The sequence below is a fragment of the Carassius auratus genome, chromosome 22 (genome assembly GCF_003368295.1).
Source record: "Carassius auratus strain Wakin chromosome 22, ASM336829v1, whole genome shotgun sequence".
Lineage (NCBI taxonomy): Eukaryota > Metazoa > Chordata > Actinopteri > Cypriniformes > Cyprinidae > Carassius > Carassius auratus.
This window is the reverse complement of record NC_039264.1, coordinates 32,564,834-32,588,298: the sequence shown is the minus strand read 5'-3', so window position 1 is coordinate 32,588,298 and position 23,465 is coordinate 32,564,834. Positions and strand designations below refer to the sequence as shown.

The window sequence follows — 23,465 nt, the reverse complement described above, 5'->3', positions numbered from 1 at the left end:
TAGATGTAGATAAATCAGACCACAGCAGGTTCAACTTTAACTCACAGACTGACCTGCTTACTAGGGGTGGGCGGATCGATCTAAATATCGATAGTATCGATGCCAACACTGGTATCGGTATCGGATCAATACAATTGTAATTGAATCGATATTTTAATTTAAAGATCTCTCATCTACGTTCATTATACTTTGCTTGTGTCTTCTACCTCTACAATCCTGAGCAAACGCTGCTTTCACATCCTGGCCCACTTTGCTACTCCTCCCCCTCCTGCTGCTCTGCTGTGATTCGTTGTTGTGTCGTCACGTGACTCACTGACACAACGCGCCGAGGAGCAGCGAACAGAGTGAGTGAAGCTGATAGCACATTGAAGTCCAGAAAGGGGGCTCAGGGAATGTAATTGCACAGGTATATTTGTTGTCCGTTTGTTCTTCGGTAATAATTGTGCGCACATTATTCATTTGCTTTTAAAACCAGAAAAAAAGAAGAGATTTGTTTTATTTTAAAAGGCTGTAAAGAATTCATTCTACAGAGCCTAATAACTAATAATTTTGTGGACTTCAATACATTAACCTGTTAAATGTCACCCCGTCCCGTATACGGGACGCCTACCTTGACTATACTATATTACAATCAAATTTAATCTAATCTTGACAAAATATATATCGTTGGAAAGGTCTAAGACTCCCAAATATATATTATACCCATATTTTTTGTTAAAAATTATGTAGGAAAAGTAATAGATGAATTTATGACAAGAGTGCACCCTCAGAAATCTACATTACAAAAGGAGCTTTGACCTTTGTTTAAAAAAAAGACTTCCTGGTTGCCTTTTTCTCTATCACATTTTAGAAATCATCAGAAGTTATATATCACTTGAAAACATAAAATCTCAAAATTCATCCTTTAAAACCCATTTTAAAATCAGACATTGCATTACCATGTAAATGGCACATCAAAATCATGTTACAAAATGTTTTCAGTCATGAATTATAAAAATTTAGGTTTGTATCATGCACATTCATGTCTATCTTCAAAAACGTGAGTGACAGTTAACAGGTTAATAAAAAATATTGCCTAAATAATTGATCATTCATTCACCTCAGAAATAAAGACAGAGACCTACTGAACTCCCCTACACAAAATTTTTTATTTATATTTTAAGTAAAAAGTATCGTATTGGTATCGGTATCGGCAATATTGAACCTATATGTATTTGGTATCGGATCGATTTCAAATTTTGCAGTATCGCCCACCATTCAGTGAATGACAGTTAGGTTTTTTGCAGGTGTTGCATTGTACAGTATGTGAGGCTCTGATGAGCTGCTGTTCTCAAAACCACAAGAGAACATATACATGGTGTGTGTGACATGGTGTCAGAAGTGCATTGTGCCTGCTGACTACACAAACAGAGGAGACATGTCAATGTTTCCACCACATGGCCTTTGAGGATCCGACGCTTGGAAACCCATACTCGAAACAAACAAGTTCTGAGCATGGGTTTCCATTCTTGGTGCTATAGTTCAACTGCAGGGGATGTTCATGTGATGGAGGATTCCAAAAGAACTTCACTGAGACAATGTTACCCAGTCTAGTAGCATAGACTTCACAGACTTTTGTAAGAGCTGGGATATCCAACGCATTAACAGCAGCTTCCACTACCCACAGTCAAATGTGGCTGCAGAGCGGGCTGTTGGGACAGCAAAGCACATTGTGCATCAGCATGTCTCTCAATTGGCGGTGTTGAGTTACAGAGCCACTCCAATTACTGTTACTGCAAGTACTTACATAAAAAAGTAAAATAAAAAATGGTAAGTGCGTCAGACTTGTAACCGAAAGGTTGAGGGTTCGAGTTTCAGTTCTGGTGGGGGTTGTAGGTGTGGAGAATGAATCAACAGTGCTCTCTTCCACCCTCAATACCATGAGTGAGGTGAGACCCTTAAAGGGATAGGTCACTCAAAATTGAAAATTAGCCCATAAATTACTAACGCTCAAGTTACCCTAGGTGGGTATGGCTTTCTTCTTTCAGACAAATCGAGTCAGAGTTATATAAAAACTTGTCTTTGACCTTTCAAGCTGTTTAATGCCACTTAGTGGGTGTTGCATGCATCAGTCCAAAATAAGGTAAATTAAAGGGGCCATCCATAAAAATAAAAAAAAAGTGTCTCACATGGCTCCGGGGTCTGAACAAAGGCCTCTTGTATGGAATTGGTGCATTTTTGTAAGAAAAACTATCCATATACAAACATAATTATCACTTTAATCTAGCTTGCGCCAACAGTTGTACACAGAAGCAGTTGGGGGGGGGGGGTTGTGTGTTTTTTTAGGATTGGTTGGGTACTACCGTTGCTTTTCTCATAATTTCTCTTCATCTTTTAAAGGAAAAATTAGTTCGTCAAATTGTGCTCTGGTTTTTGAAAATGTCAAATCTTTGTGCTCTTCTGTCCTTGCTTTGAGAGGCCTTTCATTACAGGTGGATGCAAGTCAAGTTGGTGCAGCTCCAACAGGACGATGAAGAGGGCGTGGTCCGTCCTATCAGTTTCCTCTTCCGTAAGTTTAATTCATATCACCTGAATTATGGAAGCTTTGGCTTTGATTTGGGCATTACAACATTTGGATGTTTATGTTGGTTTAGGTCAACCAGTTGTTGTCTACATGGACCAATTCACTGATTATTTTAAAGAAAATAATACTTATTTTACATGTATTATTATTTTCCCAAAATGCAATGTTATGATTCCATAAATATTTATTTTTAAAATGAGGCAATGCTTTAATAAAATAGTAAAAATTGAGCTTAATAAATAATATAAAGTTAGAAATTAGGTTTTAATAATGTGAAGCTCAATATGTTGTTCTCTAATGAAAATGTGTTTATACATATACAAGTATTCCTCCAGGGGGCGCTCGACATAATGTAATAAAGCATGGAGAAAACTTTATTCAAGAGGGCAGGTGGATACATGTGGAGAGAGGGAAAAAAACATGTTTATACTAAAGAAAGCATTATTTGATAATTTAGAGTATTCTTCACTCAGGATCACAATAAAATCATTAGAGGAAGATCACTTAGAGGAAATATAAAAAACTAAAATCACATTATATTTGAATCAGTAATAAAGTGTAAAAGGCAGATGAAATTGTTATGATCAGAGCATAATTTGTGAACCAATAGAATCACAGATTTTATTCAGTTTTTCAGAGCTGAAACACGTGTTCATCACCACCGTCTCAGATTCCTGTCAAAGACAAACACAAACACAAAAGAGTTAAAAGAGAAAAATAACCCAGATAAATCACAATTAGTGAAAGAAATCTGCTGCTAATTCATCATGAAAATCATTGCACTGGACCTGAACATCATTCAAAAACAATAAAATGTGTCGTTCCAAACCAGTAAAAGCTTTGTTTGTCTTCTGAACACAATTTAAGATATTTTGGGTAAAAACGGGGAGGCTTGTGACTGTCCCATAGACTGTCAAATAAATAACAGTGTCAAGGTCCAGAAAACTATGAAAGACATCGTCAGAATAGTCCATCTGCCATCAGTGATTCAACTGTAACGTTATTAAGTGATGTAAAATAACAACTTTATTCAACAATTCCTCTCCTCTGTGTCTCTCCAAATCAGCGTAGCACCATTTTGGCAAATCTGAGCAGTATGCAGATGGTGTACACTCCGTGCTTGCTTTCAAACCAAAGCATAAATACATGTAAAAAATGTATCATTGTGGCACGGCTGATACAGAAGATGGTAGGCCATCTGTGTTCAGTTCAGATTTGCCAAAATGGCGCTACACTCATTTGGAGAGACACAAAGGAGACAAATTGTTGAATAAAATCATTATTTTTTCTTTCTTTGTGTATAAAAAATATTGTCATCACTTAATAACGTTACAGTTGAATCACTGACGGCAGATGGACTATTCCGACAATGTCTTTCATACTTTCCTGGACCTTGACACTGTTATTTATTTGGCAGTCTATGGGACAGTCTCAAGCCTCTTGGTTTTCATCCCAAATATTTGAAATTATGTTCTGAAGACGAACAAAGCTTTCACGGGTTTGGAACGATATGAGGGTAAGTGAATAATTACAAAATATTCATTTTTTGGGATGGAGTATCCCTTTAAGAGTAAGTGTTTTGTTTGTTTTAGCTTATTTAAAAAAAAATGCATGTAAATTACTTCTACTATTATTATTGTGTAACTGTGACTCACCGGAGACAGTAACATGAAATCTGTATTTGATCTGTCTGTTTCCTTTATTGGTCATTTCATAAAGTCCAGAATCTGTGGTTTTTGTGTTTGTGATGGTCAGAGATCCAGTCCGATGATCCAGTTTCAGTCTGTCTCTGAATCTTCCAGCAAAAACAGCATATGTAAAGATGCTACTGGACAGTCTAATGAGTTTAACTATGAGCAAGTTGTTCGGTCCAAACGTCCACATTATTAGATCATCTTTCTGTATTTCAGTAAGATTAGAGATTAGAGTGACTGAATCTCCCTCCATCACTGACACTGACTTCACTTCATCATCACCAAACACACCTGAAGAACAAACACAAGATTCTTCTGTTTAAATGATACACCTTTAAATAACTATGATGGATTACTAAAGCAAACTGTTTGGAAATTACAATTAAAATCAATTTCCAAACAACAAAACTGATTAATAATTGCATCTTTGTGAAAAATCTTAATGAAAATAATCAAACGGAAGCAAAACTGTTGCTGTTTGGGCTTCAGTGTTGTTTACAGAACAACTATTTGAAAAAAAAAACAGTGAATATTTCACATAAAGAACTTCAGCCATAAAAACACATTTCAAACTCACCAACCAGACGCCACAAACACAAACAGAACAAAATTAGTTTGATTGCCATTTTCCTCATAGGTTCTCTGAAATGCTCTCGATAGCAATGCGTAAAATGTCGGAAACACAAGTGAACTGTGATTTTTATCTGGTTGTGCGTGAATCCAAAAAATAAACAAGATTATCCTGATCTCTTACATTTTCAATCTCAGAAGCAGGAACAGGCAAAGTTCAGGCGGTCAGCAAACAGCTTGTCTGAAGTAATTTAAGTCAAAGTTTAAGTCAATACCAGTGCAAATTAAGCAGAAATAAACAGTCATGTGTCTCTGTCCACACTAGCATTTCCAAGTGTTTTCCAAAAGTCTGAAAATCTGTGAATAAGTCTGTGAAATATAATAAAAGCTCATGGATATACTATCTGGCACCCAGATTACACTCAAAATCATCATTCTATGTATTGTCCAATACACAAATCACGTTAGGCACCACTGCTTTTAGTTGTTTTTGCAAAGCTACTGCTGGTGGCTTCTTTCTCATTTGTTCCACTAGCTCATCTGTCTTTAAGGTCTTTAAGAAAATATATATTATTAAATATGTGTGTCTTTAATGTACCATAACTTGCTGTATCATAGTTTTCCTTTCAAGGAAACTTCGAACTGCGTCCTTTAGGGGTCGCTATGGGGAACCCCTCGTTGTGACCCATGTCTGAAGTATACATTGAAAAACCACCAACAAGGGAGAACACGTCATTCTTTTCTTCATCTTCACTGACTTTATGGTTGTTGTTCAGTCCAGTTCTTCTTCGCCTTTTTTTGGACTAGATTTGCGCTCGCGCATCGTATTAATGTGCTTTCGCGCTACAATGATGCGCTCTTGACATTTGTCAGTAAAATAACGCCATACAAAAGCTGTTTATCGACTGACAGATCAAACCAGATTTCTGTACAGATTATGTGTGAAACAAATGGGAAACAAATGTCCTTTTGTATTTCTTTAGAATGTAACCATAATGTTTGCATGTCGTGTTATAACAAAATTCATCAACTGAATGGAGAGAAAACACTTAAAAACCTGTAAATGTAATTGTTTAATAGAAATGTGGCATTTTTGCAAATCTAGAGAAAATAACTTCTTTGGAACTCTAGTTGAAACATGATTTTAGCTTTCTTCTTTTATCCTGGAGAAAATGAAGTTTAGAGGCGTGGATCAGAAACAAGCCTTAAAGCATTTTGTCTTGTTTGGTTTAAAACCACGCGATATTAAAGAGACAGCTGCACAATGTAATTAACCTCAAAAAGAAATCCCCAAGAGCAAGTATATTTGTTGCAGATTATTAATTACATTAAAGACAAAATTACTGAAATAATAAGAGCACAAGTATAGATCTGGAACTTCTTGAAGTCTTTGTAAATTTCATTTAGTAATTGCAATTTCTTTTGGTTCATATCCTTTCCTTAGGAACGTGTGCGAAATACTGATTAATGGAACATAAAAATACTATATATATGTATTTTGCTATTTTATTGCGGAGTGACACTTTCATAAACGGTTCTATAGTCCTCTGATTATAAAATGGTAAATATTACAATAACATAGCACAACAACAGTGATCAGCAATAATGATAAGCTGAATACTCACAATTAAAATAATACGGTCATGTAGATAATAACACAGTCTCAGGGGTAAGAAGTGGATTATTCTTCACCTGAAATGGTTGTCTTTTCATCCTGAAATGCGAGGCAAATGTTGGATCACAATAATTAGCAAACACAGTTTCTACAAACCCTTCATGCTATTGGGATGTTGTCTTTTATCCAGGACAGCAAGGGCAGTGACTGTCACATTGAGTGTATTTTGCGTATTTAACATGTATTTATACAGATTTCATCAGGCTCAGAAAATTCTTAATGAAGAACAGAAAGAATGGCATTCTCTTGGGTCATCAGAACAGGGTGTTCAGCGCACCACCGTTTCCATTTAAAAAATGTTTTGCAGTGTTTTGTCGGGGTTGAATGCAGCTGCTGTGGACTCCATTCACCACTAGAGGCTTCCCGATCTATGACGACTTCCGCTTCTGAGAAACCAGAAATGGGACAACAAACTCAACAAATTCACTGATTATTTTAAAGAAAATAAACACATTTTACATTGGTTATTGTTTTCCCAAAACCTGATGTTATGATTCCATAAATAAATTAATAAAAAATGAGGCAACGCATTAATAAATTAGTAAACAGAGTAAACAAATGACAATTAATAGTAAATATAAAAAAAAATAAAGAAAAAAGTTTCAAAGAAAAAGTAATGAGTTAAAAATACTATACAGTTACAAATTAGGTTTTAATAATGTAAAGCTCAATATGTTTTGCTCTGATGAAAATTTGTATATACATATACAAGTATTCCTCCAGGGGGCGTTCGACATCATCTAATAAAGCATGGTGAAAACTTTATTTAAGAGGGCAGGTGCATACATGTGGAGCTGAAACACGTGTTCATCACCGCCGTCTCAGATTCCTGTCAGACAAACACAAACACAAAGAGTTAAAAGAGAAAAATAACCCTGATAAATCACAATTAGTGAAAGAAATCTGCTGCTAATTCATCATGAGAACTGATAATGCCCTGGACCTGAACATCATTCAGAAACAATCAGCAAGTTTAGTAATATGGGATATAAATCTGTTGTTGTAGCAGCAAACAATTAAATAAATAAGTACATAAATAAATAGATAAATAAAAATCATTAGTATGAATGTCTCTGTTTAAAGCAAAATCGGTGACGTAAAAGGTTATAAATAGCATATTTTTACAATAGTAAACGACCAAATTCCACCCGTGACCGCAAAAGGATGTTATCAAAAACACTTGATCGGGGTTTAAAGTGAGTTTTGAGTAAAAGTGTACTAATAATTTCACTAAATCACCAAACAGTCTGGAATTCATAATGAATAATATCCGTTTACTAAAATCACATGACTCCAAATCACTGGTTCCAAACAACTGATTCGTAAAAGGTTTCAGTGATTGTTTCAGAAGCACCTGTCACTACTGGAAGGATTTTGCCTTTAAAATGGCTGACTCCCCTATCAATGCCATGAGACGCACCCTGCATTTATATCCATGTCTCGTCATCCTGGGCAACAAACATGATCAGACAAAATAAATGCGTTGTACACAACAAGACCCCATCTAGAGGCCTCTTCACGCCTGTTTATAAATTCACCAAATAACTAAACCACAGCTTTATAGGTCAACACATAAGAATCAAGAGAGCACAAGTCTGCACTGTGATATGTGAGACATAAAAGTCACGGTTAAATTGTGTTGCCATGGACAATATTTGAAAGCAGCAATTGAAATATATGAGACATTTTTCGAATGAAACATAATAAACGCTAACTCCAGCTCTACTGTACCTGAACATGAGTGACAGAGTTGAGTGATGTCTAGATGTGTGGTCTGGTTTCTGATGGGATTGTTGATCACACAGCTGTAGCTGTTTTTCTCCTGATATTCCACCTCCAGAGGTAGAGAGAGACTGATGCTGAGATCAGACACACTGATGCTGGACAATAAACTGTTTCCTTTGTACCAGGAGAGAGTCACATGACCCACATTCACCACTGAACACACCAGTGAACAATTCTGCTGTGATGAAGATGATGATGATGATGATGATGAACATTGTGAAGAGTTACCGCTGATGACAGGAACAGGCAGACGAGCTGAAAACATGAGAGCATAAATTAACAGTAAGTAACGATAATTAAGACTCTGTTTTATTTGTCAGTGTTTTTTATTGAGAACTAGTGAGTATTTAATACTTATACTGTTCATCTTAACTCATTTCTCAAGATTTACAATCGATTCATATTTAACAAGATTACACTGTCAGAGAGGAAAATGCCTTATAAAATGACAAAATAAGAGACCATTTAAAAACGTAAGGACAAAGTACATAAATGACAGTTCATGTGATCTTAAATGGTTTGTTTTATAGATAAATAATTATTTGGGTAAATACACCTAAAGAAATGTATTTTTATGAAGCTGGCTGCACAAATGACACTGTAACTGTTACTTACCATAGACAGTAACATTGAATCTAGATCTGATCATTCTTTGGCTAAAGATGTTTACTGTATAAAGTCCAGAGTGTGTGGTTGTGATGTTTGTGATGGTCAGAGATCCAGTCTGATTGTCCAGTTTCAGTCTGTCCCCGAATGCCTCAATACCATCATATAAATAGATGTACCCTCCAACGAGTTTAGCTATGAGCACGTCGTTCGGTCCAAACCTCCACATTATCAGATCAAAAGTCTGTATTTCAGTAAGATCAGAGTTTGACTGAACCTCCCTCCATCACTGACACTGACTTCACTTCATCACCAAACACACCTGAAGAACCAACACAAGATTCAATGTAATCAATTTCCAAACCACAAACTAATTAAAAACTGCATCTTTGTGGCGATTTTGAATTAAAGCAATATTTCAAATAAAGAACTTCAGCCATAAAAAAACATTTCAAACTCACCAACCAGACGCCACAAACACAAACAGAACAAAATTAGTTTGATTGCCATTTTCCTCATTGGTTCTCTGAAAAGCTCTCGATAGTAGACCTTAAAATGTCTTCAAAACAAGTGAACTGTGATATTTATCTGGTTGTGCATGACTCATCCCCTAACCTTCATCACAGTTTATTTCCTGATGTCCATCCTCTTTTACATCACGAAAATCAACAAGATTATGCTTATCTTACATTTTCAAACTCAAAAGCAGGAACAAGCAAAGTTCAGGCGGTCAGCAAACAGCTTGTCTGAAGTAATTTAAGTCAAAGTTTAAGTCAATACCTGTGCAAATTAAGCAGAAATAAACAGTCATGTGTCTCTGTCCACACTAGCATTTCCAAGTGTTTTCCAAAAGTCAGAAAATGCTTAAATGTGAAGTGTAATAAAAGCTAATGGATACTATCTGATCATTCCATGTATTGTCCAATACACATATCACGTTTTGCTGTTTAGACGCCGCTCCTTTTAGTTGGTTCTGCAAGCTACGTCTGGTGGCTTCTTTCTCATTTGTTCCACTAGCTCAACTGTCTTCTGGTTTGTTGGGATCTCATGCTCTAGGGTCACACCTTGCCAGAGACAGAAAAACATTCTCACAGACCCTGAAGAAGTCACACCCCTCAGCAGCAGAACAGAATTCTTCAAAAGTTTTTAGTCTTTCTATAATAATATAAGTGACTGCTGTGAAATTGAGACCATTTTACCAGTCGCACAGAGGCCTCTGGCATACAAGTGCATCTCAATAAACTATAATGTTGTGGAAAACTTAATAAAGTAAATAGATTCAGTGCACACAGACTGGTGTAGTAGTCTCACATTTAGCAAAAAAAACCAATTCAATATCTCAACAAATTATAATACTTCAAAAGACCAATAATAATAAAAAAAAAAATACTTTCAATTACTGTACATGTACTCAATACTTGGTAGAGGCTTCTTTTGCTTTAATTACTGCCTCAATTTGGTGTGGCACTGCTGAGGTGATATAGAAACCCTCTTGACAATAGCCCATTGATTCTCTCTGGGGTTCAGGTCTGGTGAGTTTGCCGGCCAGTCAAGCACACCAACACCATAGTCATTTAACCAACTTTTGGTGCTTTTGAGAGTGTGGGCAGGGGCCACATCCTGCTGAAAAATTAAATCAGCATCTTCAAAAAGCAGGTCAGCAGAAGGAAGAATGGTTCTCCAAGATTTCTTGGTAAAATCCCCATGATGGTGTAGCCTAGTGAACCAAACTGAGAGACCATTTTGAAGGCTCAGGCTTGCAGGTGTTTTGAGTTGATTAGCTGATTGGCATGTCACCATATTCTAATTTGTTGAGATAATGACTTTGGTTCTCGAAAAACACAATGGACCAACACCAGCAGATGACATTGCCCCCAGAATCATCACAGACTGGAAACTTAACACTGGACTTCAAGCATCTTGGGCTTTGAGCTTCTCCACCCTTCCTTGGTTTCCAAATGAAATACAAACCTTGCTCTAATCTGAAAAGAGGACTTTGGACCACTGAGCAACAGTCCAGTTCTTCTTCTTCTTAGCCCAGGTAAGATACCTCTGACGTTGTCTGTGGTTCAGTAAATCTCTTGACACATCTGTGTATTGTGGCTCTTGATGCCTCAGTCCATTCCTTGTGAAGTTCACTCAAATTCTTGAATCTATTTTCTTGACAATCCTCATGAGGCAGCGGTTCTCTAGGTTGGTTGTGCATCTTCTTCTTCCATGCTTTTTCCTTCCACTCAACTTTCTGTTAACATGCTTGGATACAGCACTCTGTGAACAGCCAGCTTCTTTTGCAATGAATGTTTGTGGCTTACCCTCCTTGTGAAGGGTGTCAATGATTGTCTTCTGGACAACTGTAAGTCTTCCCCATGATTGTGTAGCCTAGTGAACCAAACTGAGAGACCATTTTGAAGGCTCAGGCTTGCAGGTGTTTTGAGTTGATTAGCATGCTGATTGGCATGTCACCATATTCTAATTTGTTGAGATTAGACTTGTGCCGGTATTCGGTACCTGAAAGAGCACATGGGCTCTGATGTAAAATGAGAAGCACATGGAGGAACACGTGAGATGAAATCACATTCACTCTCTGACAGCAGATAGCGCTAAATGCAGCCCTTACCCTGTTAACACAGTAAAAAAAGCAGCTGTTACTATCTAAACCATAAATAATCTTAAATAACTATTCAGATTTGTTTTTTTTCCTATGGTATTTATTACAGAGCCAACTACTGAAATATTTAGACTTAATAGGCTGTTTATCTTCAAACATTCATTTTTAAAAATAAAAAATCTGGACTACAAATGCCCTAGATATTGTTTAAAAGTGTTTTGATCTTTTATTGTTCATTCACACTTTGTAAAATCATTTTCTATTTTTAAACTTTCTTAAATTCATTTTAAGTCAATTTTTAAATCATTTTCATTTTCAAGTTCTTAAATTGCTTGTTTTATTTTTGTGATTATTTTTCTTAATTATTTTTTGTATTTCTTTTTGAATTACCATTGTGTACGAAATGTGCTATAAATAAACTTGCCTTGCCTTGGATGTTAATGCATTAACTAAAGTTAACTAATGAGGTCTTATTGTAAAGTGATTTACAATAGTGATTAACAAACACACTGTCACAGCAGCCAAAAAAGACAAAAGATAGAATAAGAGTTAAGAGGCCAACTACTGGAAACACTAATCACTGTTATGGTGACACACGTTAGAGTTAAACCTCTGTTAATTCTCATTAAAAACTTTTGTAGATGTCTAACATAAATAAAGTCAGTCTGGTTAGTAATAAGTGAAGCTGGTAATGCTGTTTGTGGAGTTGTTTAATTCTCCTCTGGTGAGATCTCCAGAGATTCAATGTCTTATTTTATCTTCAGCTGATTTCATCTAAGGTTGTGGCTGAAGTCAGTTGTAGTTCTTGTGTTTCTGCTCATCTTTTTTTTCTGTTCTCTTCTTTCTATCTGTGATTCTGCTTGTTAACAGGCTTATTAAGGCTGAAATTACTTCATATTTAATATACACAGATTTTGTGGCTCAGATAAGGTCCATTTCTGGTTAATTTCTTTACTCTTGGCTGACATGTGGCATTGCTATGGTCTGCTTGTGGCTCAAATCTGGCAAACAGGAGCGGTCCGCCCAAGTGCCATCATTCCATGCTGCATGTGGGCCAGATCATCTTTCCACGGGTGCCAGATGTGGGCCGGATCTGGGCCAACAAAAAGTTGCTATGTGGGTCTCAGAGTATATTATTATATTTTGCAAATCAATATTATCTCCGGTTAAAGTAGGAAATAATTTTGTTAATTATTTTAGAAAAAAAAATAAAACTAATTATCTGAATTATAATGTAAACATTTACAAATGATGTTTTAAATAATGTAAAGCTTATATGTGACAGTAATGAAATACACAATCCAGGAGCCACATAACATATGTAATAAAGCATGGAGAGACTTGATCCTCAAGAGTGGGAAAAGTTTATTGATAAATGCAAGCAAATACTGATGACAGATGGACTTCAGTAGTAAAGAGAGATTTGTGTGTCTAATCTGAGAAATATAGACGGTTTCATCGGGTGCACGCACCTGGCCTGAAGTTAATTTCTTCTGGTCTGTGTTTGTTTATTGATCTGGCTAGTGGCGCCGAATACTAAGATAGTTAAAGTTAAAGTGATAAGTAGACTGAAGTTGGGCTCAGGTTGTTGTGCTGTGGGATGTTTCCCGAATGTATTTAAATGCATGCGTGGTGTATCATGGGACTGAAAGCGGTGCATAGAGTGTTAAAGCGTTCAAGAGCATCAAAAAGTTTGGGCATTCCTCAACTTTATATCAATATTGAGCGGAAAAACAGCATGCAACAACCAATTACTATTACTAGGGGGGTTTCACTTTTATAAAGAATATCTCTTTGGGTTTCAGACTTTAGAATTTGCAACTTTAGGGAACGTATATATGCACAAACAGCTTGTAAAGGAAAACTTGAAATCGCATCATATGACTACTTTAAGAGGTGTGCTCTGCCCTAAATTTGGCATGCCCCAAAGCAGTGGCATTGTAGCATTGCCAGCGGTACAGAGCTCAGATTTGACGCTGTAGTGGAAACGCACTGTACTGTAAAGCAACTTTGCTGTTACTTTCGATTTGTGGAAGTTTTTTTTTTTTACAAATCTGACAGTGAACAATATAGCACAGTGATCCTCAAATCTGGCTCGCGAGATCCACTTTCCTGCGAAGTTTAGCTCTAACCCTAATCAAACACGCAGAGTTTGCTAATCAGTGTCTTCAGCATCATTAGAAAATCACAGGCAGGTGTGTTTAATTAGAGTCTGAGCCAAACTCTGCAGGAAACTGGATCTCGCGAGCCAGATTTGAGGATCACTGATATAGCACAAGCTCAAATAATCATCAGTATTATGAAAAAAAACACCAGAAGAATAAAACACACTTGAAGGACCTTTGAATATCACATTCTGCTTTAGACTTCTGTACTTTGTTGAAAAAAATGAACATATATAGCATTCATTTAACAAATCTCACAAATATGAATACACTGTAATTTGTGAGAAATAACATCATCAGTCATGTTCCCTGAGGTGTGAATATGTGGTTGATCTTGTTCAGCTCTTCAGGATCTGATGTCATAAACCAGAAGAATGACAGTAGCCACGCCCACCAGCGCAAAGAGGACCAATAGGATCACAGCTCCAGTAGAACCACAACAGTGTTCAGATTCTGAGGAATAAAAACATCAAACTGAGATCAGCTCAGTCAATAAACACTAATATCAAGCATATGTGAAGGACAGGGAAAACAATCACTACTTACTAAAGACAGAAACTCTAAATGTTATTGATGACGGTTTTGATCCAGTTATCTTTAGTTTATAATCTCCAGCATCTTCATGTGTGATGTTTGTGATGGTCAGAGATCCAGTTTGATTGTCCAGCTTCAGTCGGTCTCTGAATCTCCCATCAAGAACATACTCGTATACGGTGCTTGTGTTAACACTTCTATTGATTTTAGCTATTAAAGTCTTTAAAAACCTCCACTCAATCTGATCATCAGTCAAAACCTTCGATCGAATCCTCCAAAACTCATCATCATCCATCATTTCAATAAAATCAGAGTTTAAAGTGAGTGAATCTCCCTCCATCACTGATATTTCATCTGTATCACCAAACACACACACGAAGAACAACAGAAACAGGAATAATCAGATTAATACTGTTCAATTTATTGACAATCATGCGTAATTTGCATGGGGGTTACGGGGTCATGACCCCCTCAAAAATCAGATCCATCTAATACAACCCCCCCCCCCCATATCATCACATCATTCAGAGTAAAATAAATATGAAATATGAAAATGTTGTGTTGATGATCAAGGGAAGTTGTGGAATCCCAAGACTAAGCTTGTGTATGTGTGCAGTCGACATATCATTACAGGCAGGCTATATTAACATTGTGTTCATTATTAACGTTATCAAAACTGTGTAAGGTTGTTTCAGAAAGTGGCATGCATATATAATTAGCCTTATCATTCTACCTGAAGCAAAACTATGTAGCCTAGTGTCGAACCTAAACTCGCATGAAAACGCGTATGCTAAGAGATGTAGTCTATGTGATACCGCAAGAAAAGGCCAAAGATTTCCTTATAGGTTACCCACTTAAAAAAGCGGGAGGATATGTAACAACTTAGTTTTGTGTCAGAACTTTTACACTTTCATTCAGAAATTCACCCCCTCTGTGTGTTTGCGAAATGACACGGATAGAATCGCGGAATCCAGTCAAAAATGGAACTGGCTATATAAAGCAGAATGTCACGGAATTTGGCTGTAAAATGAATAAAATATCGATATGGACTAGTGTACATGAATATTAAAGTTAAAAGAGACTACAATTGTTCTACGTGTCTCTGGGAATGAGTGCTCAATATGTGCATTTTTTGTCATTCAAATACACACAATGTTCGCTGTATTTTCCCCCACGCTGACTCCGCCCTCACCACGCCTCCAGCTATGACTAGATGCCGACTTTATGTATAGAGACATGACAAGTGGGGCGCGACAAACAGGTTTTGTGCCCATCTTTTTAATTCCTTTATATATTGACCATATACTCAAAACAAAACAAATACACGTTTAAATGTAAACCTTACTTAACCTTTTCACACGTAAGTTTAAAGGTATTTCAAGGCGACCATTATTGATCATAGTATCACTTTATGGTTCCCATGGAGACGCGTCATTCAGTGCTTGTCACATACAATATTGCTGAATGACTGATGATCTGCTTTTATTTCCTTTTTTATTCAAAATTTCACACAATTTTTTAGCTATAGCAGGATATAATATGTCAAATATGTGCAAGTGGATGTGTTTTGCTGTTCAGACACCTTTATACCGATCACATTAGTTGAGCTGTATGCGCAACGTATTTTAGGTATCTATCTTATTAAAATACCTAAAAAAAAATACGTACATTATTAGGAATTTACCACCTCTGGCTCAGTTTGAGATTATTGTTATTTTTTTTTTTTTTTTTTTTTAGTTTTTTTGCATGGAGTTTGCAAAGTGACAAAATGAATCAAAGCACAACTAACGTTACGTCAGTCCACACTTGTATTTACTCAGTTTCTGAAATTTATGTTAACATAGGCTAAATGCAAACACATTTACTTTTTTTATCTACTTTTGAGTCTTATTTCATGCACAATGATAATACAATTGACCTTTCATTTTCTCTATTTCTATCAAAAAAATTATTCAATAAATTAATTAATTAATAAATATGCTGTGAGTTTAACACCCCCAGCCCCCCCCCCCCCCAATGGTAGACCCAAAGTTACGCCCTTGTTGACAGTGGTTTACTATACTACATAGTCAAATGGCCTAATGGTTAGAGCAGGGGTGCTCAACCCTGCTCCTGGCGATCGACTGTCCTACAAAGTTTAGCTCCAATCCTAATCAAACACACCTGAAGCAACTAATTACAGTCTTCAGGCTCACTTAAAAATTAAAGGCAGGTGTGTTTGATTAGGGTTAGAGCCAAACTTTGGAGGACAGTCGATCGCCAGGAACAGGGTTGGGTACCCCTGGGTTAGAGAGTTGGCTGAATGTCACGTCACCTTTTTTTAGTTACAAATTTAAAACTTAAATAATATTGTAAAACAGCTAAAAGAAACAAAATGATGAATGAAATGTCATCAAATAACAGGAGAAAACATGTTTTCTTAACTCACCATAGACTGTTAAAGAGAAATCGATCTTTATATATTTGGTCTGCAGTTTATAAGGTCCAGCATGATGAATTATTGTGTTTCTGATGGTAAGAGATCCAGTTTGTTTGTCCAGCTTCAGTCTGCCTCTGAATCTCCCATCAAGAGCATTATCATATATAATCATGCTGTCTGGCCGTTTATTGATTTCAGCTATTAAAATGTATTCATATCCAGACAACCATATTCTTGCATCATCTAAAAACTCCCACTGAATCTTGTCATCCTCCATAATTTGAGTAAGACCAGAGTTTAGAGTGACTGAATTTCCAATTTTCACTGACACCGACTCGTCTCCTGAATCATCAGACATACAGAACATAAACAGAAAATTTGGATTATTAATTGTATCTTTGTGCTGATTAAAATACAGAACACATGAAACCAACTTACCATTCACAATGAGAAGGAAATAATTCCTCACATTGTTGATCTGCAGTTTATAACGTCCAGCATGTTGAGTTGTGATGTTTGTGATAGTCAGAGATCCAGTTTGATTGTTCAGCTTCAGTCTGTTTCTGAATCTTCCATCAAGAACACCATATTATACAGTCATGCTGTCAGTCCGTTTATTGATTTCAGCTATTAAAGTGTTTTCATTTCCAAACCTCCACTGAATCACATCATCATCCTTCATTTCAGTAAGACCAGAGTTTATAGTGACCTCATGTCCCTCTATCGCTGTTACTGACTCCACTTCATCACCAAACACACCTGAAGAACAGATTAAAACAGAATAAGATTTAAATTCATTTGATAAAGCTTCACTAAAATACTATTCAGTGACTGAACTTTCCTTCATCACTTATATTTCAATTGTAAAACCCAGCACACCTGAAAAACAGAGTTTGTCATCGGTTAAAGCTTAATCTTGGTGTTTTGCTGCATGGTTTATCAAATTCCCTGTTATGTGCAACAGCATGTGTCAGTAAAAACAGACAAACTTGATATCTTGATATCTGAGTGTATGTCTTTTCTAACCCATTGTGAGGTTGTTTTCTCGCTTCAGCCTATCAGCTATGCCCAGGATCACACTCGTATCGCCTACATCATCTCTCTGCTCAAGGGGAGGGGTTCGTGAGTGGGGAACGGCCGTTTGGCATGCTGATGGAGACTGTGTTAGCCAGTACACCCGTTTTAAGGAGGAGATGTTACGGGTTTTTGACCGATCCATTCATGGTCCCGAGGCCTCACGCGTGCTGTCCACCCTCCGCCAGGGAAGGCGTTCGGTCGCGGATTTTTCCGTGGAGTTCCGTACTCTCTCCACCACCTGTGGATCAAATGAGCCTGCGCTCGTGGCGTGTTTCATCGAGGGTCTCAATGCTGAGATCAAGGATGAGGTTCTGGCCCACGAGACTCCTTCACGCCTCGACTCCCTCATCGACTTGGCGCTGCACATTGAGAAGCGTTTCGAGGTGCGACGACGCGCTCGCAACACGGTGCCCACACTCCTTATACCTCCTGAGACCAGTTCTTCCTCCACTTCGATGGGAGTCCCAGAGCCCATGTAGCTTGGCAGGATCCGCATCTCGGCTGCCGAGTGCCAGCGCCACATCGTCAATCAGCTCTGCCTTTACTGTGGCTCTGACAAACACTGAGCCAAAGCTCACCAGTAGAGAGAGGGTTAATGGTGAGCGCATCCTCTCTGGACCCTCCGTCATGCCCACGCACTACCATTCCAGTACACCTTTGCTGGTCCAACTCCTCCACCTCCTGTCAAGCCCTCTTAGACTCCGGTTCTCGCCAGGGTTCGCCATGCTACTGCCCCCTTGAGCCTCACCATTTCCGGCAATCACTGTGAGACTATTTCTTTTTTGGTTTTTCACTCCCCTAATACCCCCGTTGTTTTGGGCCAGCCTTGGCTTGTTGAGCATAATCCTCAAATTAAATGGCCTATGAGCTCCATCCTTTCATGGAATCTTTCTTGTCATGTTAAGTGTTTGATGTCTGCTGTTCCTCCCGTGTCTTCTGTTTCTGTTTTTCAGGAGGGGCTGGGTGATTTGTCAGGAGTCCCTGAGGAGTACTTCGATTTGCGAGCGGTTTTCAGTCGTTCCTGGGCCGCTTCTCTTCCTCTGCACCGGCCCTATGATTGCAGGATCAAGCTTCTCCCTGGCACTACTGGCTTCTCTCCCCGCCCCTGCATTGATTACAGAGGCTTAAATGACAGAACTGTTAAGAACCGTTATCCCTTGCCACTTATGTCATCCGCCTTTGAGATCCTGCAGGGGGCGCAGTTCTTCACAAAACTAGACCTCTGCAATGCCTATCATCTTGTTCGCATTAAAGAGGGAGACGAGTGGAAGACCGCCTTTAATACCCCGCTTGGTCACATTGAATACCGGGTTTTACCCTTCGGCCTGGTTAACGCCCCCGCAGTTTTTCAAGCTCTAGTCAATGATGTTCTAATTTCTATCACCGGTTTATTTTAGTCTACTTTAGTTTACTTTAGGTGGCAGCTCCCCTCACCACGCTTACTTCTATCAAGATTCGTTTCGTTTGGAGTGAGGTTGCACAGGCTTTTGATCATCTCAAGTTTTTGTTTTCTTCCTCACCTATTCTCATCTCTCCTGACGTGTCTAGACAATTTATTGTGGAGGTCGACGCCTCGGAGGTGGGAGTGGGGGCTATCCTCTCCCAGCGGTCACCCGCTGACGAGAGGATCCACCCTTGCGTGTTCTTTTCACACCGCCTGTCTCCATCCGAGCGTAATTACGATTTGGGTAACCGCGAGCTTTTGGCCATTCGTCTTGCTTTAGGGGAGTGGCGTCACTGGCTGGAGGGATCTTCAGTTCCGTTCATTGTCTGGACTGACAATCGTAACCTTGAATATATCCGTTCTGCTAAGAGACTTAACGCTCGTCAGGCGCGCTGGTCTCTTTTCTTTGCACGTTTTGATTTCACTATTTCCTACCGCCCCGGCTCCAAGCATCAAAAGCCTGACGCGCTCTCTCGCCAGTTCGCCTCTCCCGAATCCGAACCCACTGATGAGAGGATTCTGCCTCAAGGATTGGTGGTGGGTGTGGCTGTCTGGGGTATTGAACGAATTGTTAAGCGCGCCCTTGCCCATTCTATAACGCCTCGTCTCTGCCCCAGGGGATCACTGTTCGTACCCTCTTCCGCGTGTTGCGCAGTTCTCCAGTGGGGTCACTCCTCTAAGCTGTTTGCGCATCGAGGTGTTAGAGGTACTATCGCCTCTGTTTCGCAGAGATTCTGGAGGCCCACTCGAGAAACGTGATAGCCGTCGTTTTGTAGCATCCTGTTCCGTTTGCGCTCAGACAAAGGTCAGCAACAGACCTCCCGCGGGTCTCCTCAGACCTTTACCTGTTCAGTCGCGTCCATGGTCTCAGATTGCTCTCGATTTTATTACAGGGCTTCCTCCTTCAGGAGGAAATACTGTAATTCTCACTGTTATCGATCGGTTTTCTAAGGCGGCCCGTTTTGTCCTGCTTTCTAAACTCCCCTCCGCGAGAGAGACTGCCCAGATTGTCGTCGAGCATATTTTTTAGATTCACGGTCTTCCAGGCCCGGACAGAGAAATTAAAACTGCCTAACCTGTCTTTCAAGTGGAAAATTGATCAAGATGGTACATGATGAGATGTTAGCTGTCTCTCCATAAAACAGTGGGAATCACAGACTAAATGGTGTATGATGTCAAAGTACAGTGATAGCGATGAGAATACACACAGTTTCAGAAAAATGCATTGAAATCGATCTTGAGGTACTTCAATGTCATACACTAAACGGTTTGCATAGAGCACACACCTAGTGTTTTAGATTAGATAGCAGAGAACTGACTCGACACATTACTGTTAAATACATGTTACATGCTTAATGTTATTAAGTGCAATGAGCTGCAGAAATAAACTCAATGCACTCAGAAACAAAGTAGCCTCTCGGACAGGGTGTGATCCAAATTCATTTCTCTGCAACTTACATGGCCAAATATACACAAAATATTATCAAAATGCCAGTCTTGATGAGAATTCATATAAAAGTTGGCAATGTTCATTCATTTGATTTTTCAATTTGGTAATTTTTTCTAATTTGAATTCTACTGAAATTCTACTGAAATCTACATTAAATTAATATAGTCCTATGATTTTTTGAAGCATTGTTAATTTCATTTGCATTTTTTTTACTGTATTTGTCCTACTGTTTGTAATTTGCTTCACACACACACACACATGCACACACACACACACATATACAGCATATATTTCATAGTATCAGAACAGAAACAACTGAAGTCATAAAAACACGTTTAAACTCACCAGTCAGACGCCACAAACACAAACAGAACCAAAATTGGTGAAACATCTTCAAAGTTTTCAGTCTATAAATATGAAAAGACAAACTCTTCAAATGACTGAAAGGCTGATGTGAAGCTCCTCTGTAATAAAATTAAGTGACCAACATCTAAAATAACTACAAGTGTTAATACACGTGATCATCTAGCAGTTTCTTTCATTCGTCACACTTTGAGCTCCAGTAGGCCTCAGCTTCCTGTAGATCAATTACATCATTTTCAACAGAAATAAACTGACCCATAAAGTGTTAAAAGTATTTTAAAGCAATAGTTTCCTCTTATCTTGAGATCCTGAGAGTGTTTGACTCTGCTCTCGCCTGTAACTGTTTTCAGCTCATTTGTTCTTCATTTTTTTTTTTTTTTTGAGTTTCTCTGATGGCTTTCTGAAATTGGAACAGATCATCAGTTAGAACTGTGAGTAAAAAATGATTCTCTGATATGAAAATATGATTCATATTTGACCTCTATGGATTATAACACTGCTGTGACCTCTGATGTGTGAATACGTGGATTATCTTGTTCAACTTTTCTGGATCTGATGTCATAAACCAGAATAATGACAGTAGCCACGCCCACCAGAGCAGAGAGGACCAATCGCATCACAGCTTCAGTAAACCACAACAGTGTTCAGAGTCTGAGGAATAAAAATATCAAACTGAGATCAGCTCCGTCAATAAACACTAATATCAAGAATACTTTGAAAAACAGGGACAGATGATCACTTCTCACCATAGACAGAAACTCTGAAACTTTTACATACTGTTTTGATCCCATTGTAAATAGTATATATCTTCCTGCATGTTGAGTTGAGATGTTTGTGATGGTCAGAGATCCAGTTTTCATTGTTCAGGAACATTATCATATACAGTGATGTTTTCAGACCATTGATTTGAGTGATTAAAGTGTTTTCATTGAAAAATGTTCCCTGAAACAGATCATCATCCATTATTTCAGTACGACCAGGGTTCACAGTCTGAATCTTCAATTTTCATCATCTTAATTTCATTATAACTATCCTGAAGAGCAGAGATTTTCACAGATTAAAATTGGTTGTTTGATGAAGCTTCACTAAAATACTGTTTCATTCAGATATGAAATGATTACTATTCTGCAGCAACACAAAATTATCTTGAATGAAAGGATTTTTCTATGGACCAATAACTTCGTAAAGCAAATAAAAAAATATAGAGGATTTTACTAAAATAAGAGTGAGTTTGGTCGGAAATTCAAACTTGATAACACAGTAAAAATCACCGTTTAGTTATTTCGCTATGAGAATAGCAGTGAATATTAATCATCTTTAAATAAATAAATAATTGAACTGTAGCTTTGATTTGAGCAGTTGCTCTGCTATGGGCTATTGGCTTTGCTAAGTAAGCCATCAACAGAAGCATTCATCCCTCCTTGTGTGAAGACCAACAAATGTAAAGACCTACACTTCATTCATTCAGACACTTCATTCAAATCTAGTCACGTTTACAAAGTAATGCTACGAGAAAATAATGGCAACGTGGAAACAACATTAACTTACATTCATGTAATGAGACATCAGAAGCCTCTAAAGAAAATATACCATGTTTTTACTATGGCAAATATAAGTTAGCGATAGCGTTTATAATTAAACTACAGTAGCTACAAATGTACAGTGGTCTGATACATCATGAAATGTTCTTTAACATCATAAACCATAAAATGTGGTCAGGGTTCTGTTATGGTTTATTTAAATAATAGGTCAACACAGGTCCCAAGTTAACACAGTCACATTTCCTTGATTCAGCAGCTGTACAATGTGACGCCGAGAGTCCTGTCTTCAATCCAGAGATCTGGAGCTGAACCAGTGTAGATCGGTAGCTTGGTGGTTCATCACTGTCATTTCATGGCGTACTGTCTTTTAGCACGTGTTCAAACCCGCGCCAACACAGACTTACTTAATTATTTTATTTATTATTATTATCCTACTTACTTCAACCACTATGGACGATCTTTCATGAATGGATATCAACAAGATCTGATCGCACAGACCACCAATGGAGAAGTATTCCACCCTTCTGTCTCTTGCTATGAAAATAAGACTTGAAAATTTGGTTTTGATGAGAAATATTGGAGTTGATAAATTCATAATGAGATCTCTGGCCTTTGATTGACTTTGTTATTCTGGTGAATCTGAGCAAAATAGCTCTTTACTCTAGTTTAAAAACATCACTATGGTCTCTCAATTCTGGACAGTTTATTATATCTAGACACACTCTGTCAGTTTAAATTGAGATTAAAAACCCATCTCTAACCTAGCATCTATTTAACACACTATCACATCTCTATAATTCACCCCAAAATTAAAATGTGCTGTTATTGTCCTCAACATAACAACTGTAATAAAACATGCAGAGACTCTTGAACCTCAGAATGAGAAAACTTTATTGATAAAGGCAAGCAAATACAGATGACAAATGGACAGCATAGTAAAGTGAGATCTGTGTCTCTTTATTAATCTGTTT

General features: G+C 37.8%; 2 long non-coding RNA genes across 2 annotated transcripts; both read right to left on the bottom strand.

Moving 5' to 3' along the window:
• Positions 1-5,966: 5,966 nt before the first annotated feature.
• On the bottom strand, positions 5,967-7,310 carry LOC113040426 (uncharacterized). The gene is made up of 2 exons (XR_003275225.1): positions 7,206-7,310; positions 5,967-6,888 (listed from the first exon to the last, which is right to left on the bottom strand). It is a non-coding gene; the product is annotated as an uncharacterized LOC113040426 (long non-coding RNA).
• A 1,172-nt stretch (positions 7,311-8,482) lies between these two features.
• On the bottom strand, positions 8,483-9,464 carry LOC113040425 (uncharacterized). The gene is made up of 3 exons (XR_003275224.1): positions 9,355-9,464; positions 8,903-9,215; positions 8,483-8,542 (listed from the first exon to the last, which is right to left on the bottom strand). It is a non-coding gene; the product is annotated as an uncharacterized LOC113040425 (long non-coding RNA).
• Positions 9,465-23,465: the final 14,001 nt, after the last annotated feature.